Source organism: Eptatretus burgeri, chromosome 3 (assembly GCF_056783735.1).
Source record: "Eptatretus burgeri isolate ZD-2024b chromosome 3, Ebu_testis_v1, whole genome shotgun sequence".
NCBI classification, from domain to species: domain Eukaryota; kingdom Metazoa; phylum Chordata; class Myxini; order Myxiniformes; family Myxinidae; genus Eptatretus; species Eptatretus burgeri.
This window is the reverse complement of record NC_140963.1, coordinates 25,314,415-25,335,369: the sequence shown is the minus strand read 5'-3', so window position 1 is coordinate 25,335,369 and position 20,955 is coordinate 25,314,415. Positions and strand designations below refer to the sequence as shown.

The 20,955-nt window shown below is 44.1% G+C and overlaps 1 long non-coding RNA gene across 1 annotated transcript in view; it reads right to left on the bottom strand.

Annotated features, from left to right (window-relative positions):
- Positions 1-20,621, bottom strand: part of LOC147029574 (uncharacterized) — a 46,237-nt gene extending 25,616 nt beyond the window's left edge. The window contains exon 1 of the long non-coding RNA XR_015055951.1: positions 20,532-20,621. This is a non-coding gene — a long non-coding RNA (uncharacterized LOC147029574). The remainder of the gene's footprint in view (positions 1-20,531) is intronic.
- Positions 20,622-20,955: the final 334 nt, after the last annotated feature.

Here is a 20,955-nt window from a genome sequence, read left to right as displayed (position 1 = left end):
CCTAAGTACCCGTGCGGGTAGCGTACAGAATGCAAAAGCAATACGATCGACTATAATTATTATTTACAAGCACTTACACAGTTTCTACTTGGCAGGACACGGTGCCACAGCATGCATACAAAAACAAAGAAAGACCTCCCTCACAGGCAATGGGGTAGACGGGTTCCGTAGACCTTTATGGTCGTGGGCCGTGGATGACCGAAAGGCCCCACGAGACCGAAGGGTCTTACCCGCACCCTCGTGGTGCGACGGTGGGCAGGTCGCGACGTCTCGTCCCCACGGCAACTAGCGTAGCCGCGCCTGATCTCGGGCCTTGCAACGGTGGGCAAGTCGTGACGCCTTCTCCCCACGGCCACTAGGACAGCCGCGCCTGATCTCGGGCCTTGCAACGGTGGGCAGGTCGTGACGCCTTCTCCCCACGACCACTAGGACAGCCGCGCCTGATCTCGGGCCTTGCAACGGTGGGCAGGTCGTGCCGCCTTCTCCCCACGACCACTAGGACAAGACTTCCACCCGACTGCCCCAAGTCTGTCTAAGACGAAGACTTGGACCATGACAGACTTGGACCAATACTTCCACACGACTGCCCCGTCTCTGCTATCCACGCTCTTTTCCAGGCGCTCCTCTTGCCCTTTTATTTCTCCTGCGCCCGCCCCGCCCTTCGCGGCACGTGGGTGGGGGGAGGAACATTCCAGAGAAATTGGGGCGGGAGTTGGTTTCCAACCGTCAAACTTGTTTACCGGAGGAGAAATTGGGGTGGGGCTGGTTCCGTTGCTCCTTTAGTGGCGTTGTGGTGTGGATGGCATGGTTGTTGAGATGGTGTGGTTGTTGAGATGGCGTGGTTGTTGAGATAGCATGGTTGTTCCAAAATAACGACAGGTAAAGAAAAATGGCTAACTCAAAGCGTCGCAGCCCGGATGAATCACACATATTCCCTCTAAACAACGGGTGTGGACTAACTACACATGAACTTATCGATATATCTAACCTGAGGACCTTTCTGGAGTATTGCAAATTTCCACAGCCGTAACAATATATATATATATATATATATATATATATATATATATATATATATATATATATATATATATATATATATATATATATATATATATATATATATATATATATATATATATAAAACCAACTATGACAAATTATTTTCTTACGATATTTTAGGATGTGGCTGCGGATTAGCATCAGTTGTTCCACGGGTATGGCTCTGCTACTGATGCAGTGCCCCCTTTCGTTTTCAACAGAAATTTGGAATTTGTTCATCGTGCCAGTGATAGCTCACCTACTTTTTGTGAAGAATAGTGTAGGATTTCTGACGTCCAGCAAATAATACTAGAAGATGGGACACCCAGTTTAACGTCTGTCCATACAAGGGACGGCGCACACATCGATGAAACATTCTGCCTGTGAGAACCAGGATGACAGCTTATTGCTGGGTCTGGATTCAAACCCAGAGTAAGCAGCTCATCGGCGAGTCAGTGTGTATACCTACAGGCTATCCTGGCAGCATGTATTCTCTACACCCATCCATTGAAAAAGAAATGAATCGTTGACATTTATTATACGAATACTACAGTGAGTATATCTCATTCACAGAAATTTCTGAACGCCGCTCAACCGACAGAATAACATTACATTTTTACACGAGCCTCGACTCTATATTTAAAACGACCATCATGTGACACATTCTTTGATATTTGACTCACAAGGATAATTTACATCATTGAATATCAGTGGTTGTATCCATCCATTGGGACCACACACTCTGGGCAGAGCATTGGTGCTGCCTCAGTAGTCTTCTTGGCTATTGGGTACAATCCTGGACCGGTCGCCACTCCGACACTGGACACCAGCAAGCTGGCACTTATTTTGTCGACCTCGGAAGGATGACAGGCGGAGTCAACCCCACCTCGTATTAATTCAACATCCAAGTGGAATTTGAACTCAGGATCGAACTCAGGCTCCTCGGATCCCCAAGCCCACCACCCTAAGTAGTTGTAAAGTGGCACAGATAGGATATATTTTTAAACAATTTAACCCTTAATTGTTTCAAGCCATTGTCTACAAATAATTATTTTTCATAAGTTGTTGATGTTGTACAAATGGGTTCACTTTTGTACATCTGTATTGTCTAAACTGTTTTTATTGTCTAAACCATCGCTATTTCCATTGCTTTGTGCAGACAATTTATCCTCTTATGAAGAATCTATTTCATTTTATAAAGTTTGGGCTTGAGATATTGAAATCGATTGTGTCAAGATTCCTTTCCAATTACACTGGGAATCCCTAAGGGAACGTACAAGCAGGAATCGTCGAACCTCGCATGTTGCAACAAGTGTTGTCCGTCGACTGCTCTAATCCCAGCTCACACTGTTCACACAACGACCGTCGGACATTTTTTCTTTCTCCATCCTATGCAGCTGCACTCCGCGGATCTCGGATTACGTTTCCACACACATATCTCATCAAGTCCCATTCTCAGTCGGATACTCATCCGAAGGGCAATTATGGCATGTTCGTCAGCAATGGCCGATGATGTTATTGCTGATTTGCAGCTTAATTTGTAGCAAAATCTTATAATATGGAGGTTTTGTGTTTTCTCTTCAAAGTTTTGCTTCCCATCAGGTAATTTTAACCCTGATTGCTGAGGGCTCTGCGTCCTCCTCAAATGGAAGTTTCTTCCTCCTCTGTTTGCTTTCACCTCGTTATTATATCTCATTTCATTGCGACATGATCATTCAATCAATTTGTTATACCGAATTGTAGTGATGAAGTGGAAAATCTGGGAAAGTGTCACAAGTTTGGGACGTACCATTGCAGTGAACATTAAAAATTGAGAGTTGTTCTCTTAATATTGCATCTGAACCTCTCGCTCATGGGCAGGCAACTGCGGTTCGTGCCTCATTACCTCTGCCCACTGAAGGTGGACTGAGGTTATGCTTTCACCCCTGTCTGTGACTTGCGAAAATGGAAGATTTTTTCAAGTACTAATGGGCCCGCTGGTTCGATGGACCAAATTTTTATTGGTTTTCACAGCCTTGTTGCATACCCGCCTGCTGTACGACTCGAGCAATCGCTTGCCTATCATCAAGCCCACATTGATGTGCTTAAGGCCAGCGTGGGGATTATATTTTCGTTATTATTATTGCCATGTGAAACTACTAGTCTTATAATTGTTGTAAATATTATTCGTATTCATTAATATATGCTTTGTGACAATGTTATTGTTTTTGTTATTCCCCTCGCCGGAGGAGAGGATATTGCATTTGGGTCCGTTTGTTTGTCTGTTTTTTTCCGCACAGAACTTTAGTGTTTTTCTCAGTAACCGCTTGTCGGATTGAGCCGAAATTTTCACCATAGGAGCGAGTACTCATGTAGAATGTTTCAATTATAATTATGACGTCAAGTGGTGTGGCAGCCATGTTGGAAAAACGGAAAAAAAACTTTGGACCTCTATCTCTGAAACTGCACCAAGGAAAAAAATTGAAACCTGGCACATGGCAAGTGCTCCTCATTGGGAATAAATGTGAATTTTTTTATGATGTCATAGGTGTCTTCGTTATGACGTCATAATTGCATATGTAGAATGCTGCATCTGAACAGTATGAAAATTTTTGAGTGTCATCTCAGGATAAATTGTTCACAGAAGAAAAAAAATTGATGATGTCCTTGGTCACATGATTCAGCAGCCATATTGTTTGTTTGTTTTAAGCTTCAAAAATCATCTTCTCTGAAATGGCTGAACAGATCGAGCTGAAACGTTACACGTATGACCACCTATCCATGAGGAACAAAACATTCATAAATATGACATCATAGGTCACATGCTTTTCCAGCCATATTGGATTTACCCTAAAACCTAAAAATCTTCTTCTGCAGAACAGCTGGACAGATCAAGGGTAAACTTCACATAAATGTTCCACAAGCATTGGAGGTACCAGGGTATTCACTAATAATTGATATTACATGGTCTGGCAGTTATATTGGATTGAGCGAAAATCTTTAAAAAAATCTTTCTCTGGAACTACTTCATCAATCAACGTCAAACTTCAGAGTTGTAATGGCGTAGTAGTGATAGGGAATGTATGTTTGAAATTTCAACCTGATCAGACACATGGTGTAGCAGCCAGAATTATTTAATTTTTTGAATCTGGGTAACAGCAGTACACAAACACCACACAAAATACATGACACAAAACTACACACACTTTTGGGTCCTTGGGAACTTTTTGCGACTTTTGGTCCTCGGGAACTTTTTGGGACTTTTGGGTCCTCGGCTACTTTTGGGTTCTTGAGAAATTTTGGGTTCTCGGAATCTTTTGGGTCTTCTGGGTCCCTGGGATATTTTTGGTCCTAGGGTCTTTTGGGTCATCTCGGTATTTTCGGTCCTTGGGGTCTCCAGGGTCTTTTGGAATCTTAAGGTTCTTAGGGGGGGGGAGGGGTTAAAGGTCTTCAAAGGTTGAAGGGGTCTCAGCATTTTAAAAGGTCAAAAGGTACATTCCAATTATGCATAATTGATTAATATGCTGTATGTGCATAATTAATCGACACAAAAAGTATGACACACGCGGGCGCACGCACGCACGCACGCACGCACGCACGCACGCACACACACACACACACACACACACACACACACACACACACACACACACACACACACACACACACACACACCTCATCCATTTATAGTATATAGCGTTAATATTGGTTAGTTGTGTGTGTTATTCTGTCTCGGTCTCTGTTTGTGTGTTTATTGCCGACAGGTCACAATTTTAAAGCAATCTTCACGGAACTTCACCACATGGTAGAGTTTGTCATAAGCAAGAAGCCTATTTTTTGAGGTAAAAAGGTCAACATCGTCCAAAGGTCATCAACTTTGTCAAATTTCTAAAATTCTCAATTTTCATCTGATTGACAAGAAATTTGAACAGGATTTGCATATGAGGTCACTGAAGTCAACCACCAATTATTTTGAGATCAACTTTGGCCAAAAGGTCAACATAGGCCAAAGGTCACAACTTGGGTGAGATTTCTAAAATTCTCAATTTTCATCTGATTGACTTGAAATTTGAAGAGGATTTATATTTCATGTCACTTAATTCAACCAGCCAATTATTTTTGAAGTCAACATCCACCAAAGGTCAACATCAGGCAAATTTCTAAAACTGTCAATTTTCATCTGATTGAGTTGAAATTTGAAGGAGTTGCGTATTTGGTCATTTAATTCAACCACCAATTCGTTTTTAGGTCAAATTTGTTTTATGGATTTCGCAAGTATCGTGCTATGCATGACATCTTTCTTGTTTGTTTGTTTGTGAACAAAATATCTCAAAAAGTTGTGGACAGATTCGGACGAAATTTGGTGGAGAGCATGGGTATGTAACAAGGACGAAATCATTAGATTTTGGTGAAGATCCAAATCCGGATCTGGATTCGAGATTTTTCACCATTGAGAGATTGGGCCAAAAAACAGCATGTAGCAGGATATCTCAAAAAGTTGAGGACAGATTGGGACGAAACGTGGACAGGTTGGGTATGTAACAAGGAAGAATTTATTATATTTTGGTGAAGATACGAAGATCCAATCCGAGAATTTTTAAAGTAATTCTTCACCATTGAGTGAGAGGGCTAAAATGATAAAAGCATGATATGTCAAAAAATTATGGACAAATTCGTACGAAACTTGGTGGATGAGTTGGTTAGGTGACAAGAACAAGCCAATTACATTTTAGTAATTGATTTATTTTGTATACATTGACGAGGCTCGTATGAGAGCTAACACATAACACACAACAATGGGGGCAGGAGACAAGAGGGGCGGGAGAGGGAAGGACAAAACAGTGGGGAACAGACACATTAAGAGATCTGCAGAAGGGAGAGGGATGGGGGTGGGGAACACGAGGTATACAAGATGGACACTACAGGGACTTTCAGGAAGGCAAGCAGGGAATTTGAAGGAGTTGGATTTGGGGTGGATTAACGGGGGTAGAAAAGATCATGCTTTTGGATGGGGGGAGATAAAAGATGGTGGTAAACAGCTGTTTTGAAGGCCTGGTGGGAAGAATGGGATTGAAGAGAGTGTGGGAGTTTATTCCAAAGGTGGAGAAAAAGAGGAATGAAAGAGTGAAGGTGAGCAGTGATTCGTGATTTTCAGTTTTACCAGAAAGGGGTTGCTGGCGAACCTTGAGTGCCCTGCGGAAATATGGTGGGGACAAATCGCAGACAGAGCAGGGGAGGGGGGGTGAGACCAGAGCAGAGATGGTAGAAGACAGAAAGACCACCGGCCTGCCTGTGGTGTTTGAGAGAGGCCCAAAGACACAGCCTCACTGCAATGAAATTGTCTCAACGCTCTGATAAAATGCTTCAAGGATTGTCTCAACGCTTTGTAAAAAAGCTGTGATATTGACCCGGCCAAGTGGGAACACCAAACTGCAGGTCGCTCGTCTTCGAGAAGGATTGTCAACAAAGGAGTCACAAAATTTGAGAAGGTGAGAAATAAGCATATCCACCAGGTCTGCTTGAGGAGTAGGAATCTGGACCAAGTGGCATCAACCAGATTCCAGTAAAACAAGTGCGGGAGAGTGTGTGCAACTGGGGCTGGCCTTGCTGCGCATTTTCGTGCTCGCCACAGGACGTAATAACCCACCAGTCTTCATCGGACCGACGTGACTTCCATCATCATCATATATTGTGATGAAAATTTATTGGGGTTAATGAGAGGTAAATTATTCATCAATCATCTCAATGAATTTTAGCACATAAGTGTTTGTAACCCCCCAAAACAACGACTAGTATCGTCTGTCGAGAGAGCTCCTTCTCAGGCTGTTCCCTCGTGTCTGTCTCTTATCCCTCTTTCCCCTCTGTATTTAACTCTCAAATCACCCCCATTGTCCTTCTCCACTAAACAACTGCACTTCTACGTGGCCTGTCAATGTGAGTTACTGCAAACCCCCGCATGAGCTCTCATGAGATAATGTGTCAACATGAGCTACTTCAGCGTTGTGAGAGCACATGTGAAACGCTCACAGTGTCGGGAGTGGGGGATTTTAAAGGTAGCCATGCTCACATGCACCACAGATTCAGGGAGAGATGACATGGTGAGCACACACATCAGAGACCAAGGGAAACACCTTGGTGAAGAGATACGGAGAGAGATGACAGGCACGTCAGATGAGACATGCCAAACTGATGGAGAAGGGTCTGAAGAGTGAGCCTGCTGCAAAGCACCATTGGCGTCTCTGCTCAACCCATGTCATGCCTCCCAGCGCTACACCACAAAGAAGACCACACACACCTACACCACCCAGGTTTCAACTCTTCTGTTCATGCTGTGTCCCTGACCGAGTCTGTCCACTGAAGAATAGTTTAAGAGCTGTTGAAACCATTACCGTCACAGTTAAGCATGCCCGATCACATTTCTCCATCATTTTTATTCATGGTTGCTTCCTGCGTCTTGATCTCCATAATTTATTGAATATGTTCCTTTGAAAATATAAATCTGTGCATTTTGAGCTGCAGGATCATCCTCCAGTGAAATGGAACTCCCGTTTTAAACCACGTGCATGCTGAAACCACCACGTGGCTTGATAATTAAACCTCACTGCACCACACAGTGAAACAGTCGCTTGTGTGCAATGCCTTCTTTCCAAGCAGCAGTAATGACTGGAATGCCACTCCGAGGGTTGAGCAAGAACTGAAGTGGCTGATGATCAGTTTGGAGGAGGAAATGTCGACCTATCAAGTACTGACAAAACTTCAACATGCCCCTTCCCAGACTCAGCGCATCATGCTCAATTTGAGCATAATTTTGGTCTGCAGCCGTCACAGCATGTGCCGCAAAACACACCGGATGCTCAGTACCATCACTCATTACCTGAGACACACGCAAGTACGGCATGGCACCGATGCCGTACCACGAGCTGTCACACGCAAGAATGAGACGCTGTGAAGCTTCGTAATGTGCGAGAACTGTGTCTGCAGTCAGGTGAAATTTGACTCGTTCGAATGCTGCTTGTTCCATCAAATCCAACTGGGAAGATGGAAAGGACATGTGAACACTGTAAATGTCTGCCCAATCGAGACGAATTGTGTGCAACCACTCACGACCAAGGAGAGATGGGCCAGGACCATCAAGCACATGCAAGGGCAACACTGCTTGCTGTTCCCAATAATGAACCACGAGATCCATCAAACCCAACATCTTGATCAACTCCCCAATGTAGGCACGAAGTGGAGGGTGCACTCAGGCTACCACCATTCAAACTGACGGACACCTCAAATGGATCATTTGCAGCTGTTGTCACTCGAAATATGCCAAGTTGATCAACCTCACTGCTAGCTTTGATCACATAAACCAATGATGGTGCTTGGCCTGTCCTACCACACCAGTGACACACTGCATCCAAAATGGACAGTTCCACCAAGAGTGTGAACCAAGTTGATGTCCACACCTTGGGGTTTCCTTCCCTTTGGTGTACGTATGTTATTTGTGGTGCCGAACCCAGCTCGTTCTCTCACGACTGCAATCCAAGGTTTGTGCTTCCCAAGTCTGACGATCATAGAGGTGAGCTATCAATCAAATGGATCTTTGTCATTTGAGGTCTGTGACTTCTGAGTGACGTTACAGTTACCACATCAACAGTACAACATTTTTGAAACTTGTATTTCAAATAAACAGATACAACGTCAAATGAGAAGTTCACCATTACATACAATGTCCAACTCAGATTTCCATATTAAGTTGTTTCTGCCTAGTGTCCCTGTCCTGCCGACTCAACTCACGCATGTTCACCACATCTGCCGAGGTGTCGAACGATTGAGTCCTGATGCGTCGTTCTCACTCGGTGTCCTTGCAGCGTATGTCGGGGCTGTCCAACGATCGACTCATGTCGCGTTGTTCTCTCTCATACGCTGACCAGTTCAAGATAATTGAAGAGCTCAAAGGAATTCTTTCCCGATACATAATGTTAATGAGTTTTAATAAACCTGATTATAATTGGCTCCACGCGTTAACAACCACTCCGGACATTAACACGTCATTCACTCATCAGTGTTAAATCTAGCACGGAATGATTGATGCACACGTCTCGTCACATATCACCTGTCTCTCTGCACTTCCCTCTTGCGGGTTTCTTTAGTAACAGAATGATCCCATGCCTTCCAGCAAATGTGATTCTCATCTATACTGGAAGTTTCGTTTCAGAACATTCCAGCAACTTCACGAATCTCACCAGACAGTTTTCAATACAATACTGTCAATCAACAGTCAAAATTAGCTCATTACATCAAACGGTTTTTCATACAATTCACCGATTCATGCAACAACAAACTTATAACATGTAACCGTCAATTTTAATTGTTCATTTAGAGGCATTCACTAATGCTTATCCACAAATACCACAACCAATGCTTGCTGGCCATATTGTCGAGCTTTTAACTGACGAACTACAACATCCCTGACAAAAACTGCTGTTGTAGCTGGCCCTGCGATGCACTGCTTGCATGTGGCCGGGATGGAAGAGGTTCCTGATATGCTGACCAAGATGGGGAATTGTGAGCATGTGACTTGCCAGCAGCTATGGCATTGATGGACAAGTCCTCCACAACAATGGCGTGAACATCCTTTTGATGATCATGAATGAATGGAGGTGAGTATTGATATTATACTCAGGGAGGGTAACACGGTACGTTCTGGTACAATGCAATTATGGTGAGAGATGATTGGGTCTTGTTATTTTTATGTTGACTGCTATTGATATTGCATGTGGTACATGCTTGGGAGCCTCGGTATTGTGCGTTTCTGTCTTCGCTGTCCTGGATGATTCGCCAATAAGCGATGTAACCGGTCTGGCAACTGTGGAGGTGTGTACTGTGTGGCATTGGGATTTTCATGCATGTACTACTTGTGAATGTTTTGCAGCTGTTGAGGAATGTGGGTAGTGTTTGAAACAGCAAAGGGCAAACCATGTGTAGATTTTCATGGTTGCTCTATGCAGTTTTCTTCATCGAGAAGAGCATGGGAGGAGTCAACTTATTTATAATCCGAGCCACCTGGGGTAATTGCTCAGATGACAGTTTTTTGGCTATTCCATCTAACTACAGGTGAGAGGCATGATTGTGTATTATTTTCACACACATCTATCTATTCTATCTATCCATCTATCTTCTATTTGAGTCTATCTATTTATCTATCTATCTTATTCTATCTATTCTTTCTGTACTATACTATTTCGAAGAAAAAAAAAACATGGAAAAAAAAATGTAAAAACATAGAGGGATAGAATCTCAAAAAAACAACAACCAAACAAGGTAGGAATGACCCCACATTATGATGCCACAACACAACACCACAATCCTCTTGTGGATTACCATCACAACATCTTTTGACATTTTACTTTTGTTTTGGGATTCTGATGGATGAAGAAGAAAAAGAATGACGAAGTAGAATAACAGTAAGTATAACACCACGTTACGATTCCACAATACGACACCACAATCCTCTTCTGGTTTGGCATCACAATATCTATTGACATTGTTTCATCACAATCTCACAAGAGTAAAACATCAAAAGTTATCGTGATGCTGAACTAGAAGAGGATTGTGGTGTCGTATTGTGGAATCATAATGTGGTGTCATTATTCATTGTTATTCTTCTTCTTTGTAAATCACAATGCCACAACAAAAGTGAAATGTCAAAAGATGTCGTGATGGAAATCCAGAAGAGGATTGTGATGTTTTATTGTGGCATTGTTATGTGGTATCATTCTGACCTTATTTGGTTGTTTTTTTTGAGATTTCATCTCTGTTTTTATTTTTATTTTTTCTGCAATTTTTTTCAGTAACTAGCTGGTCAGATGGACCACATTTTCATTGGTCTTCCCAGCCTTATTGCGTACCCGCCTGCTGTACTGCTGGAGTATTAGCTTTCCTTTCACCAAGCCCAGATGTGCTTGGGACCAGCATGGGGATTATATGTTCGTTATTATTATTGCCATATGATACTACTATTATTATTGTTGAAAATATATGCATAAATTTATATCTGCTTTGTTACAATATTATCATTGTTTGTGTTATGACCCTGTCTGAGGAGAGGGATTTGCATTTGGGTCCGTTTGACTGTGTGTTTGTTTGTTAGTTGCAAAATCGAACATTTTTCAAGTATATTGGTCTGTCGATTTTGTTATTTTGTCTGTCTGTTTGTCTGTCTATCATCTACAGGTAACAATTTTAAACCAATATTCACGAAACTTCACCACGTGGTGAAGTTTGTCATAAGGAAAAAGCCTATTGTTTTGGAGGTCATAAGGTCAATATAAGCTAAAGGACAACAACTTGGGTGAGATGTCTAAAATCCTCAATTTTCATCTGATTGATTTGAAATTTGAAGAGGATTTACATCAGGTCAATGAATTCAACTAGTCAATTAGTTTTTGAGGTCAACAGAGACCAAAAGGTCAACATAGGCTAAATGTCAACAATTTAGGTGAGATTTCTAATTCCAAACAGGTCACAATTCCAAACCGATCGTCATGAAACTTTACCAAGTTGATGAGGTAATCTCAACTGAGAAGCCTATTGATTTTGAGCTCAAAGGTCATCTTGAGGTCGAATTTCTAAAATAGTCATTTTTCTAAAATTGGCTTTTAGATTTCTAAAATCCGATTGACTTGGAATTTGAACAAGATTTGCATATTGCATCACTGAATTGGGAAATCAACTATTTCAGGTCAAAAGGTCAAAGGTGAACTCAAGGTCAAACTTCTAAAACCATCAATTTTTATCTGAAAAATCGTCATTTTTCATCCGATTGACTTAACAAATTAAACAGCAATTGCATTGTGCATTACTGAAATTAGAAACAAACTATTTTTGAGATCAAAAGGTCAACTCAAGTGCAAACATCTAAAATCATCAATCTTCAAATGAAAAATCATCAATTTTCATCCTGTTAATTTGAAGATTAAACAGCCTTTGCATAGTACATTACTGAATTTGGAAAACAAATATTTTTGATGTTAAAATGTGAAAGGTCAACTCAAGGTCAAACTTCTAAAATCATCAAATTTCATCTGAAAAATCGTCAATTTTCATCCGATTGACCTGAGCTTTGATTAACATTATCAATTTTAATGTTAATGAAATGGACAAGTTGATGTATCCATGGCAACCTTAGGAGAGAGGAGTGGATTTTGCAAGTATCATGCTCTGCCCAACGTCTTTTTCTTCTTATCCTCGCCGGAGGACATGGTATTGCATTTGGATCCATTTGTTTGTGTATTTGTCTGTTTGTCCGCACAGAACTTTAGTGTTTTTCTCCTCAACTGCTTGTCGGATTGAGACAAAATTTTCCCCAAAGGAGCAACAACAAATGTAGAATGTTTTGTTGATAATTATGACATCATAGGTCACGTCTTTTGGCAGCCATGTTGGAAAAATGGAAAAACTTCAGTTCCGGTTCTGGGTTTGCAGCAACGGCAGGTTCTCTCGGGGGTCTTTGCCGACTTTCTCAAAGTTAAGTTTCTGGTCGTTACCTGTCCCATTTTAACTGTTTATTTTCTCACGTACATGATTCTGTGTGTGTTCCTAGTTCGGTTTTGTTTCAAAAATCGTGCTGTTTTGTGAGTTTTCATCAACCTTGTCTTTACGGGTTCTTTGAGGCCTACCCATCTTTCCCCTCTTGGTGTACGATCGTTTTTATTTGTATTCTCTCCCTTTTCTATTTCAACAGACTGCTCTCAATTCGACCTTTTCCTCATAAATTGCCAAAAAAAATCCAACTGTTACAGCGTTTCTTCTCTCCATTCTCTTAATTTGCCTTTTGTGCATCCATCAAGAAATGTCTTTCATCGCGTCTCTGACCGAAAAAAAATTAAAACCACAGTTTGCTATGAATGTTCGCTTTCCATCAACCATTCTTGTTTTCCAACTTCAGTGCCAACTCACCCCTCCCTCTCAAAGTAACCATCACACTCTTCTCCCTCCAAGCTTCCCTCTAACCTTTCTCAAAAACTCCCCCCTCACCTTTCTCTCCCAACTCTCCCCACTCACCATTCTCCCACCATTCACCCCCCTCACTCACCCTTCTTAAAGTTCCCCCTCACATCCACAAAGCTGCCTCCTTCCCCTGCCCTCTCACCTCCATCTCATCACTCCACCTCCTCAAATCCTCAACTGCCTTCTTCCCCTCTCTTGCCCCCCTCTCCCCCAGCACCACAGAGCCTTTTCTCCTCCTCATACGGCCACTCACCGAGCTATTCTGCAATCCCCCACACTCTTTCAACAACTCTCCTTACCTCCCCCCCTCCTCCCTTGTCCTACCCTCCCCCTCCTCTCCCATCCCCTGCACCCAAAGCCTCGTCCCCTCCCTCTTCAGAAACAGTGTGGACCTTAAATATCCGGGGCCTTCGCTCAAACCTTACAGATCTTTCGATACAGGTTGCAACTGAAAAACCAGACATAAGCTGCCTAACAGAAACTTTCCTCCCTCAAGACTCTCTGACTCCCACATATCTCTCCCTGGTTACTCCCTCCTCTGGTAGGACAGACCCGAGCCTTGTCCTGGTGGAGGAGTTGCTCTCTTCATCAAAGACTCTATTCCTCACTCTCCATGCACTGCCCTCACTCCCCCACACCCCCAGGAATACCTCTGGCTACGGCTTCCCTCCACTCTCAACTCATGTTTATATGTGTACTGTACCATCCACCAAACAGTGATGACTCCATTTAAACCTCACGATCCGAAAACATGAACCAACTTCTATCTTCTCATCCGAACTCTCTCTTCCTCATGTGTGGTGACTTCAATTGTCATCAAGCCAGTTGGCTGGGTGTGGGTACCTCTCTCACCTGTCACGGCACTTCAACAAAAGACTTCTGTGACTCATTGGGATTGATTAAATCAGTCAATTTTCTGACCCGGATCTCAACCAATAGTACTCGATCTCTTCTGGGTCTGATTTTGACAAATTTCCCTGAAAACATCTGCTGTACTTCCTCCGCTCAAACCGGTACTAATGACCACATGCCTGTCAAAGTGAACATCTGTGGTTATTCTCAGAGAACCACCTCAGCACCGTCGAGTCTGGCATTTCACTCAAGCCGACTGGCAGGGTCGCCAAGCAACCATCAACCTTTTCGAATGGTCTCCCATCGTTACTTTCTCCAACATAAACTCATCCTGGGAATTATTTCAAAGAAACTTGCTCTCCGTCATGCACAGATTTATCCCCTCTTGTCTTCTGTTGTCCTACCCTTCCTCCCGCCCATGGTTCACTGAAGCTTGTGGCAAGGCAGTTGTCCTGAAACAACTTGCCTTTGCCTCATGGAAAGCAATCCCAACTGAGGGCAATCTCAGTTACTTCCAAAAAGCTCAGAACAAGTGTGTAGCTACCCTGAGGAGAGCCAGAAAACATCTTTCTAAGCTCAAGTCTAAACTCTCAAACCTCTTCCTCCTCCAAATCCTGGTGGCATCTAATCAAATCTGTTTCTGGTGTATGTTCCCCTCCATCCCCTCTCTTACCTCAAATGGCCGCACTGCTGATACCGCACGTGAAAAGGCTAAATGCCTAAACTCGGTGTTTGCACAAAATCTTGTGTCCAAAACCCATCGCTTTCTGTACCCACCTTACCCAGTCACACCTAACTGTCCCTAGACTCTGTCCTTTTCATCTGAGAAAGTGGAGAGCTTGCTGTCAAAACTCGACCCATATTCTGCAACCAGTCCAGATGGCATCAGCCCACATGTGCACAAAACCTGCTCCTCTGCTCTTGCTCACCCTCTCTCTGTTCTATTCATCCTCTCAATTGCTCAAGGTCATCTGGCATCTGCTTGGAGATCAGCAAACATAACTGCCTTGCATAAAAAAGGTGCAAAAACAAATCCCTGCAACTTCAGACCAATCAACCTTCTCCCAATCATCAGCAAAGTTATGGAATCCATCATTGCTTCAGAGGTTAAATCCTTCCTCTTCTCCAATGGCTTGAGTTACGATCATCAATTTGGTTTCAGACCAGGTCACTCCACACTGGATATGTTGCTTCTGCTGTCCCAACAATGGATGGAGGTCCTCAATGCCAGACATGAAATCAGAACCATGTTCCAAGATACATCACATGCTTTTGACATTGTCTGGCACCCTGCCCTGCTCACCAAACTCTCTTCCGATGGTATCCAAGGCCATCTCCACTCATGGCTCTCAGAATTCCTTTCCTGTCGCAGTCAACGTGTGGCCCGTAATGGAGTTCTTTCATCCCCTCTTCCTGTCCAGGCTAGAATTCCTCAAATCAGCGTTCTGGGCCCTGTTCTTTTTCTGGTGTTCATCAATCATCTCTCCGATTCTCTGGAAAATCCTCTTTATCTCTTCGCTGATGACTCCACCCTCTGCCGTACCATCTGTCATCCCTCAGAGCAGCAAGCAGCAGCTTCTTGGCTTCCGGCAGATCTGGGTAAATCACAAACTGGTCCAACACGTGGAACATGTCTTTCAATCCAGACAAATCTCACACTCTCACTTTCTCTCTCTGAAAGGACCATTTGGAAAACACCCTCCCCCCCCCCCAAAATACTTTGTCAACAATCCTCTGGAAGAAGTCCTTTCTTTCAAGCTTCTGGGTCTCACTGTCTGCCATGATCTTTCCTGGGAAAGCCACATTTCCATTCTGGCCTCCAAAGCCAGTCGCCGACTGGGAGTCCTCCATCGTGCAAAGTCCTTCTTTGGCCCACTTGAGCTCCTGACCACATACAAAGCTTTCGTCTGCAGCCTGATGGAGGACTGTTCTCCCCTCTGGGCTGGTACTCCTGCATCCCACCTTTCTTGGTTTCACGCTGTGGAAACCAAGGCATTTCAGATCATTGGCATCTCCAGTGATGAGGCTGAGTCTTTGGGGCTCTCACTCTCTCACCACAGGCAGGTCAGTGTTCTTTCTGTCTTCCACTGTCTCCTCTCTGGTCTCGTCCCCCCCTCCCCACTCTGTCTGCGATTTGTCCCCACCATATTTCTGCAGGGTGCTCAAGGACTGCCAACAACCCCCTTCTGGTAAAACTACCAAAAACACGAATCATTGCTCACCTTCACTCTTTCATTCCTCTTTTTTCCCGCCTTTGGAATAAACTCCCTCACTGTCTTCAATCCCATTCTTCCCTCCAAGCCTTTAAACCAGCTGTTCCCCACCACCTCTTATCATCCCCCATCCAAATCCTCGATCTTTTCTACCCCCGTTAATCCACCCCAAACCCACCTCCTTCATCTTCCCTGCTTTCCTCCCTGAAAGTCCCTGTAATATCCATCTTGTTTTCCACATGTTCCCCGCCCCATCCCTCTCACTCCACAGAATTCCTAATGTCTCTGTTCCCCACTGCTTTGTCTTTCCCACTCCCGCCTCCCTAGTCTCATGCCCCCCTTGCTGTGTGTTGTGTGTTAACTCTCATACGATCCTCGATAAGGTATACAAAAAAAAAAAACTTTCGACCTCTGTATCTCTGAAACCGCACGATGAGAAAAATTGAAACTTGGCACATGGCAAATACTCCTCATGCGAATAAGTGTGATTTTTTGAAATTACATCAAAGATGTCTTCATGATGACGTCATAATTGCACATGTAAAATTCTACATCGAATGAGGATGAAAATTTTTGTGGGTCACACAGGGATAAAATGGTCCACAGAAAAAAAGAAATTGCTGACGTCATCGGTCACATGATTTGGCAGCCATATTGTTTTTTTGTTTTTTTAAGAAAACCTTCAAACATATTCACTGAAGTGGGTGAACAGATCGAGGCAAAACTTAAGCCATATGACCACCTTATCATGTGGAACAAAAGGATCACGCATATGACATCATAGATCACATGGTTTGGCAGCCATGTTGGATTTACCCAAAAACTGATGAAAAAAAAATCTTTTTCTCCAGAACGGCTTGACAGATCGAGGGGAAGGTTCACGCAAATGTTCCCCAAGCCATGGTTGTACACGTTTGTTTCGGAATAATTGATAGGTCACATGGTTTGATAGCCATATTTGATTGAAGAAAAATATTAAATTGTTTTCTCTCCAACCACCTCATCAATTGACATTAAACTTCACAATTATGGTCGAATAACGATGGGGGATACATGTTTTAAATTTGAACTTGATCGGACACATGGTCTGGCGGCCAGAAATTTTTTTTTCTTTTGATCTTGGTTTAAAAACAAAAAAAAAAAATTTTTTTTGAGTGAGGCTCACTTGGCTGTGATTGAATGGGTTTTATGGTAGAGGAGTAACAGTTGAAATGCGAATCCTATCCAGGCTCCTCGTGATAACTCCATCTTTGCTTTTTGCTTGTTTGGGTTCCTTCTGATGACTCCAATGCAGGACTGTACCTCTTTGGTCTTCCATTTCATTTGAATTGAATTTATTTTAATCCCATTCTTAATTCAATTCGATAATAATAATAAACGTCATGGGTCAGAATTAGGTGTCCATTCAAAGCGGGGTTGCATCAAAGTGGAACGTCTTGGTACCCCGTCATCACTGCCAGCAGGTGTAAAGTGGAATTTCTAATTATGTCTTTTATTAATTACGTAACACACCAGTACACAAACGCCACACAAAATATACCACACATAACAACACAAACACCACACAAAACAAGTCCAAGCAAGGGTCTGCAATCTCTGATTGCTCTTTTTCTTGTAATTAGAATGCCATGCCATGGTGGAAGGATGGACATATTAAGCTGCTTTATATTTTGGGTCATTTTGGGTCTTCTGGGTCATTGAGGTCCGAGAGTATTTTTGGTCCTCAGGAACTTTTAGGTATTTTGGATCCTTGGGGACTTTTTGGGTCTTTTGGGTCCTTGGAGTATTTTGGGTCCACCCATTCATCCATTGGGACCATACTCTGTGCAGAGCATTGTTGCTGCCTATGCAGTTTCCTTGGCTATTAAGCACAATCCTGGCTGGTCTCCACTCCGACACAGGAGACTAGCAAGCTGGCACTCATTTTGCCGACCTTGCGTTATTTTGGGTCCTTGGGAACTTTTGGGTCTTCTAGGTCTTTTGGGTCCTCAGGGACTTGTTGGTCTCTTGGGTCCTTGGAGACTTTTGGGTCTTCAGGGACTTTGTGGGCTTTTCGGTCCTCCAGGTGAGTTTGGTCTTTTTGGTCCTTGGGGATGTTTGGGTCCTCAGGGACTTTTAGGTCTTCTGGGATCCTCAGGGTATTGTGGGTCTTTGGGGTCTTTTAGGTCATCTGGGTATTTTGGGTCATCAGGGTATTTTGGGTGTTTTTGCTCCTCAAGGTATTTTGGTTTCTTTGGGTCATCAGGGTCTTTTGTTTCTTCTGAGTCTTTTGGGTCCTCGGGGACTTTTGGGTCATCAGGGTATTTTGGTTATTTAGGGTCTGTTGGGTCCTCAGGGTCTTCTGGATGTTTTGGATCTTTTGGGGTCTTCAGAGGTCGAAGCGGTCACAACAGTCTAAAAGGTCAAAAGGTACATTTCAATACTGCGTAATTAATTAATAGACGTATGTAATTAAGAGAGAAAAACTATGCCATACACACACACACACACACACACACACACACACACACACACACACACACACACACACACACACACACACATACACATACACATACACATACACACACACACACACACACACACACACACACACACACACACACACACACACACACACACACACACACACACACACACACACACACACACGTGTTTGGCCGATATCGGCAATCTTTCGGGAATCAGCAGGTTGGAGTCAGTTTGATTACCAACGACAGTACTCACTGCATGCAACCCAGAAACCTTGAGTAGTTTTCACCAAAAAACAACGTTGCATTTATATCAACGTTTCACGGATATGTTCACAAACATTATTCTTCATAAAGAGCTGTGTGTGACGGATGGAAAAAATATTGGCTCAGTAATTTAGAAAACATGTAAATACGGAAAACTGCTTGGAAATCGGGAGTTATTTCACAACAACTCGTTCAGAATGATGGAGCACGAACCACTCTCTCAGGGTGACGGAACACGAACCACTCGCTCAGGGTGAGGGAGCACAAACCACTCGCTCAGGGTGAGGGAGCACGAACCACTCGCTCAGGGTGACGGAACACGAACCACTCGCTCAGGGTGAGGGAGCACGAACCACTCACTCAGGGTGAGGGAGCACGAACCACTCGCTCAGGGTGACGGAACACGAACCACACGATCAGGGTGATGGAACACGAACCACACGATCAGGGTGAGGGAGCACGAACCACACGATCAGGGTGAGGGAGCACGATCCACACGATCAGGGTGAGGGAGCACGAACCACACGATCAGGGTGAGGGAGCACGAACCACTCGCTCAGGGTGAGGGAGCACGAACCACTCGCTCAGGGTGAGGGAGCACGAACCACTCGCTCAGGGTGAGGGAGCACGAACCACTCGCTCAGGGTGAGGGAGCACGAACCACTCGCTCAGGGTGAGGGAGCACGAACGACTGGCTCAGGGTGAGGGAGCACGAACCACTCACTCAGGGTGACGGAACACGAACCACTCGCTCAGGGTGAGGGAGCACGAACCACTCACTCAGGGTGAGGGAGCACGAATCACTCGCTCAGGGAGAGGGAGCACGAACCACTCGCTCAGGGTAAGGCAGCACGAACCACTCGCTCAGGGTGAGGCAGCACGAACCACTCGCTCAGGGTGAGGCAGCACGAACCACTCGCTCAGGGTGAGGCAGCACGAACCACTCGCTCAGGGTGAGGCAGCACGAACCACTCGCTCAGGGTGAGGCAGCACGAATCACTCGCTCAGGGTGAGGCAGCACGAATCACTCGCTCAGGGTGAGGCAGCACGAATCACTCGCTCAGGGTGAGGCAGCACGAATCACTCGCTCAGGGTGAGGCAGCACGAATCACTCGCTCAGGGTGACGGAGCACGAACCACTCGCTCAGGGTTACGGAGTACGAACCACTCGCTCAGGGTGACGGAGCACGAACCACTCGCTCAGGGTGACGGAGCACGAACCACTCGCTCAGGGTGACGGAGCACGAACCACTCGCTTAGGGTGATGGAGCACGAACCACTCGCTCAGGGTTACGGAGCACGAACCCCTCGCTCAGGGTGACGGAGCACGAACCACTCGCTTAGGGTGACGGAGCACGAACCACTCGCTCAGGGTTACGGAGCACGAACCACTCGCTCAGGGTGACGGAGCACGAACCACTCACTCAGGGTGACGGAGCACGAACCACTCACTTAGGGTGACGGAGCACGAACCACTTGCTCAGGGTGACGGAGAACGAACCAATCGCAAAGCGTTTTGGTTGAAAAATATTTTGATGATTTACTTTTATTAGTCCGTGAGAGGAGATCGTGGAAAATTGTATCATATAATAATAATGCATGAAATCGCCCCCAAGCTCCTAATTTGAAAACTACAGCACTAACAAAAGCAATATGAATATAAAATAAGAATAAGACAATATGAGTGAGGAAAGTGAAAAAAAAAATAAACCTTTATCATTAAGAAATCACTGCAGTCTGTTCCAAGTCACGGCATGGTTGAGCAGGCGAAATAACATGGCGGCTTCAGACCCCAGCGAGGTTACCAAGGAAACGCCTTAAGACCCTCGAGAATGAGGTGGCCAAGGATCGCCTGATGAAGGATATAATTAAATAAGGCCGTAATTACCTTCAAAAGGGATGATTTAATTAACACAAACACCCAATTTTCACTCTTGAACTTTCTTGGAGTTTTTTTTTTTAGTGTGCGTGCAAAGTTTCAGGCTGCTAGGTTTGATGGTTTTGGAGTTATGGAGGAGACACATTGACACACACACACACACACACACACACACACACACACACACACACACACACACACACACACACACACACAAAGCGAACGAACCAAAATAAAAAATATTTTGATGATTTAC